At 37.8% G+C, this 21865-nt stretch overlaps 1 long non-coding RNA gene across 3 annotated transcripts in view; it reads left to right on the top strand.

Moving 5' to 3' along the window:
- LOC135363842 (uncharacterized) overlaps positions 1-21865 on the top strand; it is a 478080-nt gene that overhangs the window by 52919 nt on the left and 403296 nt on the right. For 2 of the 3 annotated variants that reach the window (XR_010410029.1, XR_010410027.1), the window contains exons 3-4: positions 3913-4092; positions 10221-10290. This is a non-coding gene — a long non-coding RNA (uncharacterized LOC135363842). Of the gene's footprint in view, positions 1-1062; positions 1166-3912; positions 4093-10220; positions 10291-21865 lie in introns of all 3 variants that reach the window. The other variant, XR_010410028.1, reaches the window with a different exon arrangement.

The following is a 21865-nucleotide window of genomic DNA, read 5'->3' as shown; positions in this document are numbered from 1 at the left end:
ATGAAGGGGTGCCTGGGTGGCTCAGTCATTAAGCGTCTGCCTTCGGCTCAGGTCACGATCCCAGGGTCCTGGGATCGAGTCCTGCATCGGGCTCCCTGCTCTGCGGGAAGCCTGCTTCTCCCTCTCCCACTCCCCCTGCTTGTGTTCCCTCTCTCGCTGTGTCTGTCTCTGTCAAATAAATAAAATCTTTAAAAAAATAAAAGATGCATATGAACAAGTCTGTATGTATGCAAGGGCTGTGGGTAGTGATGCTGGTACTGCTAGACTGGGGTGAAAAACGTAGGTTTCTGAATTTTTGTGATTCATCTCTGACTGGAAAAGTAGTACCATACTTGGCTGCTCTATCCTTCTAGTAGATCTCATAATGGACCTAGGGAATCCTTGGTATAGAAGATGCTCAAAGAAGAGAAAGGTGTGAAGGACTTTGGATGTTCCACTCAACTATGCATTAATAAAGGAGCCATCCTTCCTTCTTTTCCCCCTTTAGTTTATAAAGATCTCCCTGCCATTTGCAAATTTCTTTTTGTTTTTTCATTTCTTTATAACAATTTATGACTTGTCTGGATTTTCCATTAATATTTTGTGTTGAGGGACACAGTGTTTTAAGTCCTGTGATTATCCTGTGCCTAAAGTAAGTTTCTAAATTATATCATACATGGGAACTGTAGCCAGGAGTTAAAAATCTGGCAGTTAAAAATTTGGATTCAGTACAGGTTTTCTAATGTTCCTTGGAATCACTCAGTATGACCTCTTGATGGGTGAGTGTCTTGCTTTCTCTTTTACAATTCCTAGGGGTTTCAAAGTTGGAAGTCAGAGAAATACAGAACTGATGATGCAACTTTATTTGGAAAAGGTGTCATTTTATTTCTACATATTTCAGATGTGTGTATATGTGTGTGTGTATGTGTGCTTGTGTTTTATGACCAATTAAAGCTGTAACTATATTAAGAGAAAAAAACTACATATAAATCCGTGCATATTTAAAAAAACCTCTTAGCTTTAAAGCATAAAATGTCTTCTGTCTTTATGTGTTAGATTACAGTTTCTTTTATTACTCTATAGGAGATTCCCAACCTGGGAGCAAAAGCATTTACACATGTGTTGCTGAAGATTGGTTCAGAAAATGGAAAAAAGAGGAGTTAATGGCAAAGAGCTAAGAGAGAAGGTTTGAGAAGCTATTATTGTTCAAGTACTATGGTAGATGCTCTGCTCACCTTATTCCCTTTAATACCACAATGCTGTGAGGTAGCTGTTTATTCCTCCTAACTGGGTAAGGGAAAATAACTGTTTTTTCCCTTTACTGGTAAGGAAAGTACGTATGAAATTATGTAGCTGATCTAAGGTTGTGTAGAGATTGTAGCTGTACCAAGGTTGAAGCTGCCTAGGCTTGTGTAACTTGAAGCTCATCTTCTTTCAACTTCATTATGCAAAAATGAGAGTCCCAAGGGTTTGAATAATAAAAATATTCTTGTTTTCTGGCCCAATCATTGGCTCACCCGCTTCCCTAGCCATTGTCTCTACACGGTTTATTGTGAATCATGGTACCATCTCATAGGCTTTTTCTCTGCCATCTCTGTAGTCATTTCTTTATTGAGTTTTATCAAGTTTTTTTGTTTTTGTTTTTCTGTTAGTTAAATTGAAATGTCTTTTTTTTTAAAAGCTATCCTTTTTCAATCCCCCCCCCCCCCACCCATGGAATCCTTTAAGTATAAACAGGATTCCACATAGAAGCTCTGGTAAAACTCTGGCTACACAAAGATTTAAGTAAGATTTAATGAAAATACAGAGAGAAACCAGACCTAAGTGGTTCTGAGCACTTTATCAGAAGAATTGGGATAAGCACTAACACGAAAAGCTGTATCATTTTATGGATATATCCCCCCTTTAATATTCTCATGGTAATCCACATCACAAATAACAAAGAACCCAAGATCATTTCATTTTATGAGGTATGGTAAGGAGATGGGATAGGAGCTGAACACATTGCAAGTTAATGTTCCTAAATTTTCTAATCTGCATCAACCTAGGTAAGAGAAGGAGTGAGTATAAGGTATGGGAGGGCGTAGAAGGTTATACAGTGTTTCAAAATATATTGTTTTATTTAGTCTTTATAACAAATGCATGAGGTGGGTAGTGCAGTGTATTAATTGGCTTTGCAACAGTAACAACTCCCAAATCTCAGTGGCTTACAACATTAAAGTTTATTAGTCATTTACATTTTATGGAAGATGTAGAACAGTATGTGTCCTCTTCGTTCTAGAATCCAGGCTGAAAGGGCAGCCTCCTTATGGGTGTGTTATTCTAAAGGCAAAAGTTGGGACGAGTTTCACATTATATTGGACAAAACATGCTGTATGTCCAGGTCCAAAGACAGTGTGTGTGAAAATGTATACTCCTCCCATGGACAGATAGTAACATAGTATACCACAGGCAAATTTTATTATTGTGATTGTCCTTATTTTACAGAAGTAGAAACTAAGGCATAGAGAAGTTAGATGAATTGCCCAAGATCACAGTACTGACAAGTGGTCAAGGCCAATTTGAAACACAAGTTTGACCCAACATCATTACTTTTTGTACTATACCAACAAGAATGGCATTTCTTTCATTTATCCATTTATCTTTGTTGATGACATTTGCCTTGAGAATGGTTTTCCTCCTAATAACCTACTAGAAAATTTATGTAGTTAACCGAATGTCCATTATGCTTCCTTCTCTTCCAATCTTCCAATGAATGGCTTTAACATCAGCCTTTGAAATTCAGATGATTTCTGTGTGAGAGAAGTTGGTATTTAAAAGTTACAGATAGTCCAGTTTTGGATGAAAGTGTGAACTAAAAAATAAAATACCTTTTCAAATCTGGAACTGAAAAAATTATAGTTTAATAAAAACATTTATCCTGAATGCCATATTTCTTTGTATCAGTTAAAGACGTTGTCTATGAAAGGAAGCCAAATGTAATTTATAACAGTGGTTGTGTGGACTTTCACTGATAAAGAATTTTGTGAGCATGCTCAGAACAAGGAGCATTATTAACTGAAGTGGTGATGTGACCCTGGTTTGTTTTCAGCCCAGTCTCCCCTGAATTCTCTAAACCTCAAGCTAACAGGGCTGCTAACTTCCCAGAATACTTAGATCTCTCCACTTTCTTGTCTCTGGGTCTTGGCTTAGTGTATTGTTCCCTCAGCCTGAAATACTTCCAGCCTGCTCCACCTTCCCAGTCAACCAGGTCGGATCCTAACAATCTTCCAAGGCGTGCTCCAGGAAGCCTTTTCCCATCTCATCAAATACAAATAGAAATCTTCAAAAAATGCTTTGCTTGAACTCTGGTATTCCTTCTTCCCCTTTTGCCCAGTATTTTTCCCCTAACAGATATCTGTGCAACAAGTCATTCTTCTTTTAAATGGCAGTAAACTGAACTACTGTATTTGCTAAATTGAAGTTTTCATGTGGAGTTGATGCATGCATCTATTTATTCAACAGATGGTTATTAAATGCCTAAATTTATAAGGCACAATTAATTTGCTAAAGGTGACTTAGCTATAGAGTGATGAATTCAGGATTGAAATCAAGGATTGCCTGATTCCATAGCCAGTACTCTTAACCACTACATAGATACCAAAAGCTAGAGATTTTTGAATGCTAGATAGCTTCACTGTTGGGCAGATATTAATCTTCTTTCTTTTCCTTAAAAACTGTATATTTTTACCAGTGCCTTTTTAAGCTCCTATTTAGTCTTGTTTTCAAAATTGCCTTTAAAACCATTTTTTCCTATTAATATAAGTTGTTCCCGTTAAATGTAAAATAACATTTTCTTTATGGACTGTTTTGAGTAAATTATACTACCCAGAAGCAAATTCAGGTTTTGTGGGTTGTGAGCTTACACTTTTTTTTTTTCTGGCCATCTTTAAGAAAAAAAGAAGAGGAGAGGAGGGGAAAGATGGCGGAGGAGTAGGGGACCCTATTTCAATTGGTCCTCGGAATTGAGCTGGATAACTAACTACCAGACCACTCTGAGCACCCACGAAACCAGCCTGAGATGTAAGAAGATCCGGATCTCTACAAACAATATCGCAGGCAGTTGGTTTTGAGGTACGAAGCGGAGAGCTGTGATCCTGCGGGCAGATATCGGAGGATAAACGAAGGCGGGAGGGTGCCTGGATGTGGGGATCCTACACCACTGGTGAGTGACAGCCTCGGGCGCTGTGGACGGGGCACAGACTCGCAGACCGGTAGCGTTGGGAAAGGATTTTAGGGCAGCCCCCGGGGTGGAAAACCAGACCGGCGGGGTTGAGCGCACGCGAACTGCAGCCCCCCAGACAGAAACCGGAGCGACGATCGTGCGCACGCAAACTGCAGCCTCCGAGATGGAAACCTGGTGCTCTGGGGTCGTGCCGGTGAACTACAACCCCCAGGGGTGGAAACCCCAAGTGGCGGAGTCACGGACCCATGCTAATTGGGAACGGCTGGTGGTTTTAGAAGCACAAAGGGCAGAGACGTGCCCCGACCTGGAGGCAGGACTGGGAGCGCTGCGGAGGGGCGCACAACCCAGGACGCTGTAGTTTATAGCAGCACGGACAGAAACGGAGACAGTGTGGCCTGGAGAGCTCACTGAAGAACAGACTGAGGTCTCTCTGCTCTGAGGCAGGGGGTTGGAAACAGTTTCTTCTGCTCTGACTCGCAGAAGAGACACGGAAAGCTGCCAGGGAAAGGCGCCAGAGAACAAAAGCCCCAAAGACTGATTCCCACTGAGCCCATCCCCCACCACAGGGGCGCAGGGCAACTCTGCCCAAACAGGGTTTCCTGAGTAACAGCGCAGCAGGCCCTTCCCGCAGAAGACAGGCTGGGAAAACAAGAGGCCAGCAACCCTAAGGTCCCAAGAAAACAGGTGCATCTTGCTTGGGTTCTGGTCAATAATTTTGACTCTACATTCCCTCAAACACCCATCAAAAGAATGACTAGGAGGAGGAGCCCCCCAAACAGAAAAGACTCAGAGATTATGACTTATGCTGCAGATTTACAAATGGATGCAGACATAACCAAGATGTCAGAGATGGAATTCAGGCTAGCAATTGTGAAGACAATGGCTAGAATGGAGAAATCAATTAATGGCAACATAGAGTCTCTAAGGGCAGAAATAAAAGGTGAATTGGCAGAACTTAAAAATGCTATCAATGAGATCCAATCCAATCTAGATAATCTAACAGCTAGGGTAACTGAGACAGAAGAGAGAGTAAGCGATCTGGAAGACAGTATAATAGATAAAAAGGGAAAAGAGGAGGCCAGGGAAAAACAACTCAGAATCCATGAAAATAGAATCAGAGAAATAAGTGACACCACGAAGTGTTCCAATGTCAGAATAATTGGAATCCCAGAGGGTGTGGAGAGAGAGGGCTAGAAGATGTATTTGAGCAAATCATAGCTGAGAACTTCCCTAATCTGGGGAATGAAACAAACATTCGAGTCCTAGAGGCAGAGAGGACCCCTCCTAAGATCAAGGAAAACAGGCCAACACCTTGGCATGTAATAGTAAAGCTTGCAAATCTTAGAACCAAGGAAACCATCTTAAGGGCAGTTAGGGGGAAGAGATTCCTTATGTACAGAGGGAGGAACATCAGAATAATGTCAGACCTATCCACAGAGACCTAGCAAGCCAGAAAGGCCTGGCAAGACATATTCAGAGTACTAAATGAGAAGAACATGCAGCCAAGAATACTTTATCCAGCAAGGCTTTCATTTAGAATGGATGGAGAGATGCAGAGCTTCCACGACCGGCAGAAGTTGAAAGAATATGTGACCACTAAGCTGGCCCTGCAAGAAATATTAAGGGGGGTTCTATAAAAGGAGAAAGACCCCAAGAGTAATCTACAACAGAAATTTACAGGGACAATCTATAAAAACAACGTCTTCACAGGCAACATGATGACAATTAATTCATATCTTTCAATAATCACTCTCAACGTGAATGGCCTAAACGCTCCCATAAAACGGCACAGGGTTGCAGATTGGATAAAAAGACAGGACCCATCCATATGCTGTCTACAAGAGACTCATTTTGAACCTAAAGATACATCCAGACTGAAAGTGAAGGGATGGAGATCTATCTTCCATGCCAGCGGACCTCAAAAGAAAGCTGGGGTAGCAATTCTTATATCAAACAAATTAGATTTTAAACTAAAGTCTGTAATTAGAGACACAGAAGGACACTATATCATTCTTAAAGGGTCTATCCAACAAGAAGATCTAACAATTGTAAATATCTATGCCCCCAACATGGGAGCAGCCATCTACATAAGCCAACTGTTAACCAAAATAAAGAGCCATATTGATAACAATACGTTAATTGTAGGAGACCTCAATACTCCACTCTCAGCAATGGACAGATCATCTAAGCAGAAAATCAACAAGGAAACAAAAGCTTTGAATGATACATAGGACCAGATGGACCTTATAGATATTTACAGAACATTCCACCCTAAAACAACAGAATACTCATTCTTCTCGAGCGCACATGGAACTTTGTCCAGAATAGACCATATACGGGGTCACAAATCAGGTCTCAACTGATACCAAAAGATTGAGATTATTCCCTGCATATCCTCAGACCACAATGCTCTAAAACTGGAACTCAATCACAAGAAAAAATTTGGCAGAAATTTAAACACTTGGAAGCTAAAGACCACTCTGCTCAAGAATGTTTGGGTCAACCAAGAAATCAAAGAAGAACTTAAACAATTCATGGAAATCAATGAGAATGAAAACACATCGGTCCAAAACCTGTGGGATACTGCAAAGGCGGTCCTAAGGTGGAAATACATAGCCATCCAAGCCTCACTCAAAAAAATAGAAAAATCCCAAATTCACCAACTAACTCTACACCTTAAAGAACTAGAGAAAAAGCAACAAACGATGCCTAAGCCACGCATTAGAAGAGAAATAATTAAAATTAGAGCAGAAATCAATGAATTAGAAACCAGAAACACAGTAGATCAGATCAACGAAACTAGAAGTTGGTTCTTTGAAAGAATTAATAAGATTGATAAACCACTGGCCAGACTTATCCAAAAGAAGAGAGAAAGGACCCAAATTAATAAAATTATGAATGAAAGGGGAGAGATCATGACTAACACCAAGGAAATAGAAACAATTATTAGATATTATTATCAACAACTATATGCCAATAAACTGGGCAATCTGGATGAAATGGAGGCCTTCCTGGAAACCTATAAGCTGCCAAGACTGAAACAGGAAGAAATTGACAACCTGAATAGGCCAATAACCAGTAACAAGATTGAAGCAGTGATCAAAAACCTCCCAAAAAACAAGAGTCCAGGGCCCGATGGATTCCCTGGGGAATTCTACCAAACATTCAAAGAAGAAATAATACCTATTCTACTGAAGCTGTTTGAAAAAATAGAAACAGAAGGAAAACTTCCAAACTCATTCTATGAGGCCAGCATTACCTTAATCCCCAAACCAGGCAAAGACCCCATCAAAAAGGAGAATTTCAGACCGATATCCCTGATGAATATGGATTCCAAAATCCTCAACAAAATCCGAGCTAATAGGATCCAACAATACATTAAAAGGATCATCCACCACGACCAAGTGGGATTTATCCCCGGGATGCAACGGTGGTTCAACATTTGCAAATCAATCAATGTGATAGAACACATTAATAAGAGGAGGGAGAAGAACCATATGGTCCTCTCAATTGATGCAGAAAAAACATTTGACAAAATACAACATACTTTCCTGATTAAAACTCTCCAGAGTATAGGGATAGAGGGAACATTCCTCAAGTTCATAAAATCCATCTATGAAAAACCCACAGCGAATATCATCCTCAATGGGGAAAAGCTGAGAGCCTTTCCCTTAAGATCAGGAACACGTCAAGGGTGCCCACTCTCACCACTGTTGTTCAACATAGTACTAGAAGTCCTAGCAACAGCAATCAGACAACAAAAAGAAATAAAAGGTATTCAAATTGGCAAAGAAGTCAAACTCCCTCTCTTCACAGATGACATGACACTTTATGTGGAAAACCCAAAAGACTCCACCCCCAAATTACTAGAACTCATCCAGCAATTCAGTAATGTGGCAGGATACAAAATCAATGCACGGAAATCAGTTGCTTTCTTATACATTAACAACGCAACTGTAGAAAGAGAAGTTAAAGAAACGATTCCATTTACAATAGCACCAAAAACCATAAGATATCTCGGAATAAACCTAACCAAAGAGGTAAAGGATCTATACTCTAGGAACTACAAAACACTCATGAAAGAAATTGAAGAAGACACAAAAAGATGGAAAAATATCCCATGCTCATGGATCGGAAGAATAAACATTGTTAAAATGTCTATGCTACCCAGAGCAATCTATACCTTCAATGCCATCCCGATCAAAATTCCAATGACATTTTTCAAAGTGCTGGAACAAACAATCCTAAAATTTGTATGGAATCAGAAGAGACCCCGAATCGCCAAGGAGATGTTGAAAAAGAAAAACAAAGCTGGGGGCATCACGTTGCCTGATTTCAAGCTATATTACAAATCAGTGATCACCAAGACAGCATGGTACTGGCACAAAAACAGACATACAGACCAATGGAACAGAATAGAGAATCCAGATATGGACCCTCAACTCTATGGTCAAATAATCTTTGACAAAGCAGGAAAAACATGCAATGGAAAAAAGACAGTCTCTTCAATAAATGGTGCTGGGAAAATTGGACAGCCACATGCAGAAGAATGAAACTCGACCATTCTCTAACATCATACACAAAGATAAACTCAAAGTGGATGAAAGATCTCAATGTGAGACAGGAATCCATCAAAATCCTAGAGGAGAACATAGGCAGTAACCTCTTTGACATCGGCCACAGCAACTTCTTTCAAGATACATCTCCAAAAGCTAGTGAAACAAAAGCAAAAATGAACTTTTGGGACTTCATCAAGATAAAAAGCTTCTGCACAGCAAAGGAAACAGTCAACAAAACAAAGAGGCAGCCCACAGAATGGGAGAAGATAGTTGCAAATGACACTACAGATAAAGGGCTGGTATCCAAAATCTATAAAGAACTTCTCAAATTCAACACCCAAAAAACAATCAAGTCAAAAAGTGGGCAGAAGAAATGAACAGACACTTCTCTGAAGAAGACATACAAATGGCTAACAGACACATGAAAAAATGTTCATCATCATTAGCCATCAGGGAAATCCAAATCAAAAGCACACTGAGATACCACCTTACACCAGTGAGAATGGCCAAAATGGACAGGGAAAGAAACAACAAATGTTGGAGGGGTTGTGGAGAAAGGGGAACCCTCTTACACTGTTGGTGGGAATGCAAGTTTGTACAGCCACTTTGGAAAACAGTGTGGAGGTTCCTCAAAAATTTAAAAATAGAGCTACCCTATGACCCAGCAATTGCACTACTGGGTATTTACCCCAAAGACACAGATGTAGTGAAAAGAAGGGCCACATGCACCCCAATGTTCATAGCAGCAATGTTGGCAATAGCCAAACTGTGGTAAGAGCCGAGATGCCCTTCAACAGATGAATGGATAAAGAAGATGTGGTCCATATATACAATGGAATATTATTCAGCCATCAGAAAAGATGAATACCCAAATTTTACATCAACATGGATGGGACTGGGGTAGATTATGCTAAGCGAAATAAGTCAAGCAGAGAAAGTCAATTATCATATGGTTTCACTTATTTGTGGAACATAAGGAATAACTTGGAGGACATTAGGAGAAGGAAGGGAAAAATGGGGGGGGGGGAACTGGAGGGAGAGATGAACCATGGGAGACTATGGACCTGAGAAACAAACTGAGGGTTCTAGAGGGGAGGGGGGAGGGGGGATTGGTTAGCCCGGTGATGGGTATTAAGGAGGACATGTACTGCATGGAGCACTGGGTGTTATACGAAAACAATGGATCGTGGATCACTACATCAAAAACTAATGATGTATTGTATGGTGACTAACATAATATAATAAAATTTAAAACTACAAAAAAAAAGAAAAAAAGAAGAAAAAAAACCATAAACATTAAAAAAATGACATATTAAACATAGGAAAAGAATCATGACAAGTTACTTGAACTTGGAGGTTCAAATCCCTTTTTTTCTAAGTTGTCTTGAGGCAATTTACCAAAAATGCTTACATTAAAAAGCTTCCTTATTGACACCTGGTTTCTCCTTTTCACCTAGAATACTTCACAGCTCCTGGCCACTCCCAGCACTCCAGAGACCCTGCATGTGAGGTTTTATTCACTTCCCAGTAAGTCCACCTCTGGCCTTGGCAATTTAAAAATGATGGTCAAATTGCATTGGGTTTAGTCTCAGATGAGTTTTTGAGTTATTTTTCCGGACTGCTTATTACTTTTTTCCCAGGAAGTGGAGATATTTATTAGGAATGGCTTTTTGAGACACAAGTTTCTTTCTAATTAAAAATATTTTTTCCATAGTATTGGATGAACTATTGTCATTGTAGAAACCATTTGGTATGAATATAGTCTCCTTTTGGAAATACTTACATAGAACATAAATAATGAAAATCTGTTCTTAAATGAATAATGCTGTCACTAAGGGATTTAACTGAAGTTTATGTGGCTCAGACACTGTGTTCAGAATAACATTACCCAGAATCAATCACTTTGATTTTAAAAAATCTTGTAAATGACTACATTTTGTTGAAGGATTTAAGTCATTTTTTCCTTAAAGCTTTGTTGAAGTATTGGCCCTGCAAAGACAGACACGCCTGGAAATTAGTCTTCTTTGGTGTAGTATTAAAAAATGGCAGCAGAGGGCCTCATTGCAATGTGCTGGATTTTTTTTCTTCAAGAAAACATTTTCTTTTGATTGCTTAGCATCTGTTCTCTTATTTTGAAATTTGAAATATGTTTATTTGAAAAAGAGATCTTTTAAATGCCAATTTTACTATATTGAGAATGGAGGGTGCAATTTAAGCCTTAAAAACTATTACCTTTTTTTTTTGGTTCCTCTGAAGATGTTGAAATTTTGACATCTTTCTTCATTTCCTTCCACAATAGTAAGGAATTGTATACTCTCTTTGGACTTTTCCTTGCAGGCTGTTACTTTCTTTCTTAATAAGCTCATCCAGTTTGTTGGCATATTATTATGAGAACACATTCGTGTGAATTATGATACTTTATTCAAAGGATCAGAAAAATTACATGGTAACAGTTTATAACATATTATCACACTTAATACATCTTCCAGTTGCCTTTCAGCTAATTGTGCTCAGGTTCTAACAAAATTATTTCCCATAATTAAAAAAAAAAAGCTGTAGGTTAAAACTATGTCAGATATTCAAAATGAATGAGGTTGAGTATGTGTGATCCATTAAGTAAAACAGCCTTACATATTCTGTGGGCTCATCTTGTGATTAGTGACTGTGATCAGGACAGATAATGGCACAGAAATAAAAGGATTGGCTGAGGTACAGGTTAGTGCACGCTGAATGTGTAGAAACAGGTTTACACTTAATTCCAATGAGTTCCTTTATAACACTATTGTCTAGCAGACCACAAATATTTTTGATAAGTCTGGGTTCTGTAGTTGAATATATTTATTTTTGTAGTCTCAACCTGGTTTCTTATAATTATGTTCATAGGGGATTTTTTTATCTTCTCCAACCATCCTTCATTCTCACTAAAAGTACATTTCTAGAATCCTGCTTTTAAAAAAAAATTCTAATCATCAAAAAGGACTTGTTTTGAGATGAAAGAGTTTCAGAATAATGAATTATTGTTTATTACCGGATTTCAGAATTCTTGTGTCTTAAGGAACTTGAATAATTTAACTATTAGGGAATATAAACATTGTATAGAAAAGAACCAATATTTTATTGAGGTTTAATGAACATGTAACATTATATAGAAACATGTAAACATTATATAGAAACACATAGCATAAACATATAAACATTATATAGAAATATTATATAGAAATGCTATGTAGAAAAGGCCCTTCATATAAATTTTAGATTGGAAGCATTTAAACATTATATAGAAAAGGGCCACTATTTATTGAGATTAGGGGAGCATTTATTTTGTATATATTTGTTGTAATCCACAAAACAAAATGCTAATAATAATGGCTACCAGTTAGACATTTAGAATATGCCCTACTATTAACTTTCTGTGATAAAACATCATATACTCTGATCATGTTTTCTGATAAGGCATTACATAACAATAAAACTGGACAAAATTGTCGAAAACAACCATTTCAGGGCTTTTGAATTGACCAAAGACATACGACAAATTGAGAAGCAATTTTGTATGAAAAAAATACTGAATGTCAAATAAGAACAGTGGGAGTCTGGCATTTTTGCCTGGGGCTTCTCCCATCCACACCCACACCCAAGCTGGATCTGAGCAGAAATGCACAGGGCACTGCAAAACAAGAAAGCCATTAGCTTCCTTGCCAGAGGGGTTTGGAGCAGAGCATTACTGAAAACTGACTGATTAATTCAATGATACAACTTTCTTTAGATTATTTAATTAGGTCTAAAATGCCATGATAAGATTATATAATTCCTTCTATTTTTGTAAATTCCTTGTAATTTCTAAATATTTAACTTAGAAATACACTAAAATAGGGAATAGTTTCTTAAACTCTGAATTGTGAGTCTTTGAAATCTTTCTCTCCACCTACAGGTAAAACTCCTTAAAATATTTTTTTTTTGAAGATTTTGTTTTTATTTATTTGACAGAGAGAGAGTACAAGCAGGGGGAGCAGCAGACAGAAGGAGAGGGAGAAGCAGGCTCCTGCTGAGCAAGGAGCCCGATGTGGGGCTCAATCCCAGGACCCTGGGATCATGACCTGAGCCAAAGGCAGATGCTTAACCAGCTGAGCCACCCAGGTGCCCCCAGAGTAAAACTCTTACTTACCTTTACTGCTTCTTTTAGGGTTAGAGCAGTATCAGTAGAGAACTTCAGAATGTTATAATGTCTAATAATATCTATTATTAGACCAATGCTATGCTGACTTTACACATTTTATGTCATTTAATTCTGCAATGTCCTTATAGTAAGATTACTCCCATTACCTGGTGGGGAGATTGGAGCTTAAGTAGAATAAATAACTTTTCCAAGGTTACAAAAGCTAAGAAGTGGAATAGATGGAATGCAGCTTGAGACGATCTGATTTCCAAATTCATATTCTTAAATACTATGCTATATTTTCAGATGATGGTGATATAGAATATAAAATATTTTCCTATGATGATAATAACATAATCTCATAGTAATCAAGTTAACTTATGTATAGTTATTGGTACATTAAGCAGGTATATACTTTATAGTTGATCCTTTAAAAAAACCTTTATATTAAGGAGAATTTCAAACAGATAGAAAGTAGATAATATAATAATCCTTCATATATGTATCCATCACACAGCTTTGAGCTTCTGCCATAATGCTAATTACTGCTTGCTGTGCTAATCTTTATTACAAAAGGGAACTAATTATAAACCAATTTTTGTAGGGTAAACACTAATCACTTTTAAATATGCAATTAAAACTTTCAATAATTGATTTTGGTAAAAAATCATTATTCAGTGAATATTTCCTTTTGGATTGGACACACATAATATGTTGTCAAAAGTAGGCAACTCAGTGAAAACAACATATGGAGTAGGAGGAGTAGGCAGGTGGAAATATTCAGTGACTATTTTGACATAATGGAGTAAACTAGGAGGTAGCTGAATGAAGCTGTAGAGTTTGGTTTCTTTAAGACATTGTCTCTGGACTATATGGGTCCTTCAATCACCCATGGTCTAGTTTTCTTTTTCTTTCTTTCTTTTTTTTTTTTAAGACTAATTTTTAGAGCAGTTTAAGTTCACAACAAAAACGTTGAGCAGAGAGTACAGACAGTTCCCATATATCCCCTATCCCCACATGCATAGCCTCCCTCACTGTGGACATCCCCTACCAGAGTGGTTCATTTGTTACAATCAATGAACCTACATTGACACGTTATCACCCAAAGTCCATAGTTTACATTAGGGTTCGTTCTTGGTATTGTACGTTCTTTGTGTTTTGACAAATATGTAATGACATGTATACACTATAATTGTGTCATACAGAGTAGTTTCACTGCTCTAAAATCTGGATTAGTCTTTTGTTTATAACATTTTCTCTTTTATACACCTCAGGACTGTTCTTTCTTATTTTTCTAATAATCATGTCAGGCTTTCAGCGACTTTTGGGATGGGTAGATAACTGACAACCAGTTGGAATTACTGCAACCTCTGCCCAATGGTACGCAATAGAGGTGTGGTGGCTTGTGGAACTGGAAGGAATTAGTATGATCAAACCTCATTCCTTTAGGCCACCTACAGAAGTATTTTGTGTTGCCCAGAGCATTTAACTTCTTTATTTCAAACTTTAGGACCCTTGAATAGAATGTGATATTTTAAGCCATATGTTTCTGTAATAGTCTTTAAATTCCAAATGTCAAATCTATTTACAATAATTCTGGCTTATGACAGAAACCATTTTACAGCTCTTCCTCTTCTTTGGCCTTATACTCTGTCCCACATTTCAGTAGTGAATGTCATTGGTAAAGCTTTGATTTATTTCTGGGAAAGTCTTCCTGGCTTTTTCTGCCTGGTTTCCTCAAGAGATTGGAAGCTATGCATATCCAGACTGTTTTCATTTTATTTGACAAATTGTTTGCATTAAAAAAATTTAGAATAATTTCAGTTACTAATATCTAACTTGCTTCTCTCCTAGGCATCTGGACTCTGGTTTGCCTAGAAGCTTAGAAACTGTACATTTTGATTATGCCCGTAACTTCTTTACTTGGCCATTTAAAATATCATTGTCTTTTTCTTTTCAAGAAAACTCAAAATCATGTTACTTAGGTTATCTCCTTTGACTTCGTAGATCTGGAGTGGGTGAGCCCACTGCTCATCAGAGTAGTTTCAGACAATATCCCTCTTCTACTCTATAGCACAGGTTGCCATGTATACAATAGAGTTGTAAGGATCCCCCAAATTCTGTTCTGCTCGAGTTATTGCTGCCAGACTGGGAGGATTTTGCTCAGTTTTAACATAATTTGCAGATTCCTTTTTGTGTAATTATGGAATTTTCAGATGAATTCAAATGGAATGTTTTTCATTGTTTTTAATTATTTATTTGAGAGAGAGAGAGAGAGAGTGCAGGGGAAGGAGCAAAGGCGGAGGGAAAAGGAGGGGAAAAGAATCTCCAGCAGACTCCATGCTGAGCATGGAGCCCGATATGGGGCTTAATCCCATGACCCTGAGACAATGACTGGAGCTGAAACCAAGAGTTGGATGCTTAACCGACTGAGCCACTCAGGTGTCCCTGCAATGTTTTTCATTTTAAAGGTCTTAGGGGGTGCCTGGGTGGCTCGGTCATTAAGCGTCTGCCTTCGGCTCAGGTCATGATCCCAGGACCTGGGATCAATACCCGCATCAGGCTCCCTGCTCAGTGGGAAGCCTGCTTCTCCCTCTCCCACTCCCTCTGCTTGTGTTCCCTCTCTTGCTGTGTCTCTTTCTGTCAAATAAATAAATAAAATCTTAAAAAAAAATAAAAGTCTTAGAAAAGGCAGTATTGAACACCAGTTAAGAGTTCAGATACTGTATTATGAAAAATAACATGTCAACAAATTGGGCAATCCAGAAGAAATGTATAAACTCCTAGAGACATATAAATTACCAAAACTGAAACAAGGAAGAAATAGAAAATTTCAACAAAATGATAACCAATGAAGAAATTGAATCAGTAATCAAAAAACTCCCAATAAACAAAAGTCCAAGACCAGAAGGCTTCAAAAGCAAATTCTGCCAATATTTAAAGAAGAATTAATACCCATTCTTCTCAAAATATTCTAAAAAATAGAAAAGGAAATAAAGCTTCCAAATTCATTCTGAGGCCAGCAAAATCAGATAAAGACAGCACCAAAAGACTACAGACCAATATCTCTGATAACATAGATGCAGAAATCCTCAACAAAATACTAGCAAACTGAATTCAATAATACATTAAAAAAAATCAGTCACCATGGTCAAGTGGGATTTATTCTTGGGATGCAAGGATGATTTAATAGTTGCAAATCAATCAGTGTGATACATCACATCAATAAGAGAAAGGATAAATACCATATTATCATTTAAATGGATGCAGAAAAGGCATTTGACAGAGTACAACATGCATTCATGGTAAAAACCCTCAACAAGGTAGGTTTAGAGTTAACATATCTCGACATAATAAAGGGCACATATGAAAAACGCACAGCTAATATCATCCTCAATGGGTAAAAACTGAGAGCTTTTCCTCTATGGTCAGGAACAGAAAAGACTGTCCACTCTCACCACTTTTATTCAACATTGTACTGGAAGTCCTAACCACAGCAATAAGACAACAAAAAGAAATGAAAGTCATCTAGATCAGCAAGGAAGGAGTAAAACTTTTACTATTTGCAGAAGACCTAATACTGTATATAAAAAACCCAAAAGACTCCACCAAAAAACTACTAGAACCAATAAACAACAGTAGTGAGAGTGGGCATTCATGTCTTGTGGATCCCCAATTTTTTGAGAGTTTTCTTCATAAATGGATGTTGCATTTTTTCAAATGCTCTTTCTGTATCTGTTGAGATGATCATATGATTTTTATCCTTCATTTTGTTAATGTGTATCACGTTGATTGATTTGTGGATGTTGAACCATTCTTCAGCCAGAGTGGCTGCCTGAAATCTGACCCATGGGCTTTGTCATTATATCATTATTTGTCATTACACCATCACCACCATCATCACCATAATCCCATTATTTCCATGTTATTCTTCCAAAGCAGTACCAACTGCCAGGAATACAAAAGGGTCAAAGATAAGGTTCTTTCCTGGAAGGACTTAAAATCATCATGAGCAGATCAAACAAAAACAAAACATAAAACAAATAATTCAAAGTAGCACATGTTAAGTGTTCAGTGAGAGATACACATTATAATTGTGGGTAGTAGTTACGAATGAAAAGCACAAGCATTGCAATTATCTAGTCTTATTTTACATTTAGCCATTTATTTGCTCTGTGCTCTTGGTTTAATTTTTATTCTCTGTTACTGAATTTTAAAAATAGGCCTTTTTTCCACTTGGGAGCTGCAGAAGTGGAAATGCATAGAATGTGTTGGGGTGCCTGGGTGGCTCAGTCAGTTAAGTGTCTGACTCTTGGTTTCCACTCAGGTCATGATCTCAGGGTAGTGAGATGGAGCCCCATGCCTGGCTCCACACTCATTGCGGAGTCTGCTTGAGATTCTCTCTCCCTCTCCCTCCCCTCTGCCCCTACCCCTGCACTTTCTCTCTCTATCAAGTAAATAAATAAATAATAAATAAATAAATAAATAAATAAATAAATAAATAAATAAATAAAATCAGTAAATTGTTGTTAACAGTCCTGTAGAAGAGAAGGCCACCCATGGAGGTTGGAGATTTCCTAGGAGGAGAAAAAAAAAAAAAGCATAGTAAGGCCAGGATTAAAAATGGCTTCTGTACACATTATCTCAATTTCCTGGAATCAGTTTGCAAATAACACAGGATTGGGTGGTATAGAGTAGGGAGGAATATGTGGTGTGTTACTGAATATCAGGTGCAGAATTATATTCTCACTCATAGAAATTTTTGGTGAATGTTCCTTGAATAAAATATAACATAATTTTTATCTATCAACTTTCTGAAGCCCAAGTTGAAATTCACATGCTTCATTGTCAAAGAGGTAATTGATATAGTCAATGAAAATCTGTAAAGTGGAACAGTGTTGTGCGATATCACTGCAGTCAAAGCTCTTCAAATCAGTACTTTTGTAATTACTATAATATGCCCCTGGAAAACAACAGTATCTTGATGACATTTTCCAAATATTATTTGTAGCTAAAATAAAAGGAAAGATTCATTTTTAATGTTTTGTTTATTGGACTAGGTAATCCCTATACATATTAAACAATTCACAGAGTAAAAACTAGTCTACAGTAAAAAATTTTTTTTCTGTTCCTTTTCTTTAGTTCCCAGGTTCCCCTTCTCAGAAGGAATCCCTGATCTCACTGGTATCTAAATATATCCCCCTGTTTTTAAACACACAAAAAATCTATAGTGTGCCTATTCTTGCATTTTCACTTAATATTTCTTACACATTTTATATTTATTCTTCAGGCTCTAGATCCTGAAACATGCCATTTAAAAATAGAGTTACTCTAGTGAGATGCTATAATGATAATAGCTAAAATTTGTTGAATACTTAATGTGTTCCATGAAGTTTGCATAGATCATCTCATTTATTTTTCATAATGACCCTAGAGAGTGGGTGCCATTATTGTGCCCATTTGAATAAATGTGAAAAATGAGATCTAGAAATATTAAATATCTTGCCTGTGATCACAGAGCTAATAAGTTGTGGAGTTGACTCACATAAGGTGGTCTGACTCCAGAGCTCACACATTAAATGCTCTCTTGCCTCTAAGATTTCATACTCTTCATTTTCAAGAAGACAACTAACTATAAATTTTATTGTGTAAAAAAATAGAAGACAATAAGAGAAGAATGATGGTGGTGACAGAAATGGCTAATGCCTTTGTCAGTGCTGAAAGGATATCTAAGAAGGCAGGAAGTTCTTGGTAGACGAGGTAGCTCTGAGGACCGAAGAGGGCAGATGAAGCTGCAGTAGGTGCTCAGGCTCCTGCCGTGGTGTCAGGGGTACCAGCAGCTATGGAACTCAAGAGTCAAAAGATGCCACCAAGTCTGAGGAAGTTGTGATAGATTCGGGCACATAATAATTCATAATAGCTGGCACATAATAGTACTCTTGTGAAGATGGTATGATTAGTCACAAGTTCTAGATGAAAAACTGAAGCTCAGATAAGTTGCCCTGTGTCTCACAGAGCTGGAAAGTGACAGGACCCAGGCTCACAGTCTGACTCCAGTACTTCCTAGAAGGAGTTGTCCTGCTTGCAGCACCTGGTAGGCACACCAGCCTTGAAACCATAGCTTTGTGTCACTTATTGGAATGGTTTCAAACTTTCTCCTTAAATTTTTGTAACATGTTTTAAGTGAAAGTTTGTAAGAAAACCCAATATGAGATTGAAGTAGGAGTAGGTGTATCCCTGTCATCCTCTTAACATTGTCTACCAAGAACTTCCTGCCTTCTTAGATAGCCTTCCCTTCCTCTAGGATCCCCCAAGGGAGTTCCATGTAATCAAATTTGAAACTATAGTTTCTACTTCTGGGATGATAATTCTTCCTTCCTTCCTTCCTTCCTTCCTTCCTTCCTTCCTTCCTTCCTTCCTTCCTTCCTTTCTTTCTTTCTTTCTTCTTTCTTTCTTTCAAGATTTTATTTATTTATTTGACAGAGAGAGACACAGCAAGAGAGGGAACACAAGCAGGGGGAGTGGGAGAGGGAGAAGCAGGCTTCCCGCAGAGCAGGGAGCCTGATGCGGGGCTTGATCCCAGAACCCTGGGATCATGACCTGAGCTGAAGGCAGACACTTAACGACTGAGCCACCCAGGCGCCCCTGAAAATTATTTCTGACAGCAAAACATGTTGGAAGGACTGTTCTTCATTAATTAAAAGGCTGATATGGTCTGGTCAGATTTCATGAAAACTTCTGTCCTCAATTTTGCTTTTGTAATGTTAATTTGGATGATATTATTGTTTCAAAGGACATAATCTGGAGCTAGAGAAAGATGCTGTTTGTTCTCAGACTGTAGTTAAGTGCTTTAACCATTCTGAGACTCTAACATAACCCTTAAGATAATAACAGTATTTGGCAGGCCTTTGTTTTTTTTCTATCATATGATCTCAAATTCCAACAACCCAAAGGGCTAGTCTTTGCTTTGTCTAGAATGGTGAATGCTAGAATAGTGTCTACATGCTAACTTAATTTCAGAAATATTTTATACAAAGCTTCTCTCCTCTGCTATTGTAATGTTCTTATGAACATGAAAAATTTTACTCAAGGACCACTGGCTTTGGTCCTAGCAGTCTGGAAGCTGTGAAAGGTGTGCTGCCAGGTGTATTACATGGCATGCCTACACAACTGAGCAGAAAAACAGACTCTCATGTGGAAGCAAGTGAAATAATGAAGGACTTCCATAAATCTCAAAGATATCATCAAAATTATTGTATGCAATTACTTACACCAGGCAAAGGGGAACACAGCTGCATTTTCAATGATACTTAAAAATACCCTTTAAAATACTGGCAATGGAAGAGCAAATTAAAAATTTAATGTAATATTTGGTTATACAGTATATTTTATAAACCCATAGTCCTTTCTCATTACTGATATAGTGAAAGGAGCTTTGGTTGTAGATGGAGAACTGAGAAGAACTCAATTCAAGTTCTAGATCCTTTATTTAATAAATATGTGACTTTGGGCCAAGTAATGTTTCTGAACCTCAGTTTTGTAAATTGGGGCCAATATTCTACATCATCTGTTTTTTGTGAGGCTAATGAGATAATATGTATAATCTATAAAGTACTCAGCACATGAAGTATATTAATTATATGCTTCCCAGCATCTAAAACTTATAATCATAAAATCATATATCTAAAAGGAACATTAGAGGACATCCATATATGCATATTATCTTTAACATTTAAAAATCACTGTCCCCTCTTTGGACATTTCCAGCAATGGGCCCATACTATTTAGGATGGAGACCATTCCATATTTGGCAAGTGTCCCAGGTTGGGTTCCTCTAGAGGCAGACTCAAAGGGGGAAATGAGGGTGCAGGACATTTATTAGGAAGTGCCCTTGGCATCATCACCTGAGGAAGAGAGGGAAGGAGGCAGGATTGGGCAGAGGGAGAAGTCAAGCTGTCATACAGTCTCAATGAAAGCTCCTGTTGAATCCACAGTGCACTCAGGTTTGCAGTGGCCCATCAGAGTTGTCATAAATTGGGCTAAAGTACTGGGCCTTTATGGCCCATTATTGGCCAGTCATTGGATTTTGGGCAAGGCAGTTTTGTTCAGCTGAAGCAATCCTCACAGAGGATAAGAAGCTGAAGATCATCTTCTGTAATTAGTGGAACAAGTCTTTTCTTCCTCAAGGGGGACCTGGGCATCACAATATCAATTAGATCATCCTGTAGACAAGACAAAATCTTTCTCACTATGGCTGTCATATAAGCCACTCTCATTTGAGTCAATTCCAAGTCTCATCAATATTTTTCTAACAGATAATTCTTTAATATATTTTGACAGCAGTAGTGCTATAGTACTGATACATACATATATATGTATATATTTTACATATATAAAGTGATATAAAATTATATACACAAATACATCATACAAAGCCCAAATTTATATTTATACACATATTCACATACATATATACCATATTCTGAAAAAATATACTTTGAGTACTCTGAGGATATGTTAACAGTTGAGTGAATGATGCTCAACTATACTCAACGCCTAGTTTTTAGTAGCCATAATAATGTCATTTATTGTAGACAATAAAATGAATCTGCTCTCCCAGGAGAACTAGGTTGGGAGATCATAAATTCTGCCTTGGACATGTTGCGTGTGAAGCCCTCTCAAGATATCTGAAGGAAAGTGTTGGGTAGGCATTTGAACATATGTATCTGGAGTTCAAAAAGAAGTCTACACTAGAGATAAGTAAGTGAGAGTTGATATTTATATAGTAATTATAGCTAGGGGCAGCATTTCTGTTGCATTACTACATGTCAGTAATGAACTGGAGTTCAGTTTCCAGTGTAGATGTATATTTTCCCTTCACTGGAGAACTTTTTCTGGTCTGCTTCATTGTATTACATTACCTGCCTAGCTTCTGTGCACTCACTG

The sequence above is a fragment of the Mirounga angustirostris genome, unplaced genomic scaffold (genome assembly GCF_029215605.1).
Source record: "Mirounga angustirostris isolate CCGP_5_RB_7025 unplaced genomic scaffold, mMirAng1.0.hap1 SCAF_3, whole genome shotgun sequence".
In the NCBI taxonomy this organism is placed as follows: domain Eukaryota; kingdom Metazoa; phylum Chordata; class Mammalia; order Carnivora; family Phocidae; genus Mirounga; species Mirounga angustirostris.
This window is presented reverse-complemented; position numbering and strand designations above follow the sequence as displayed.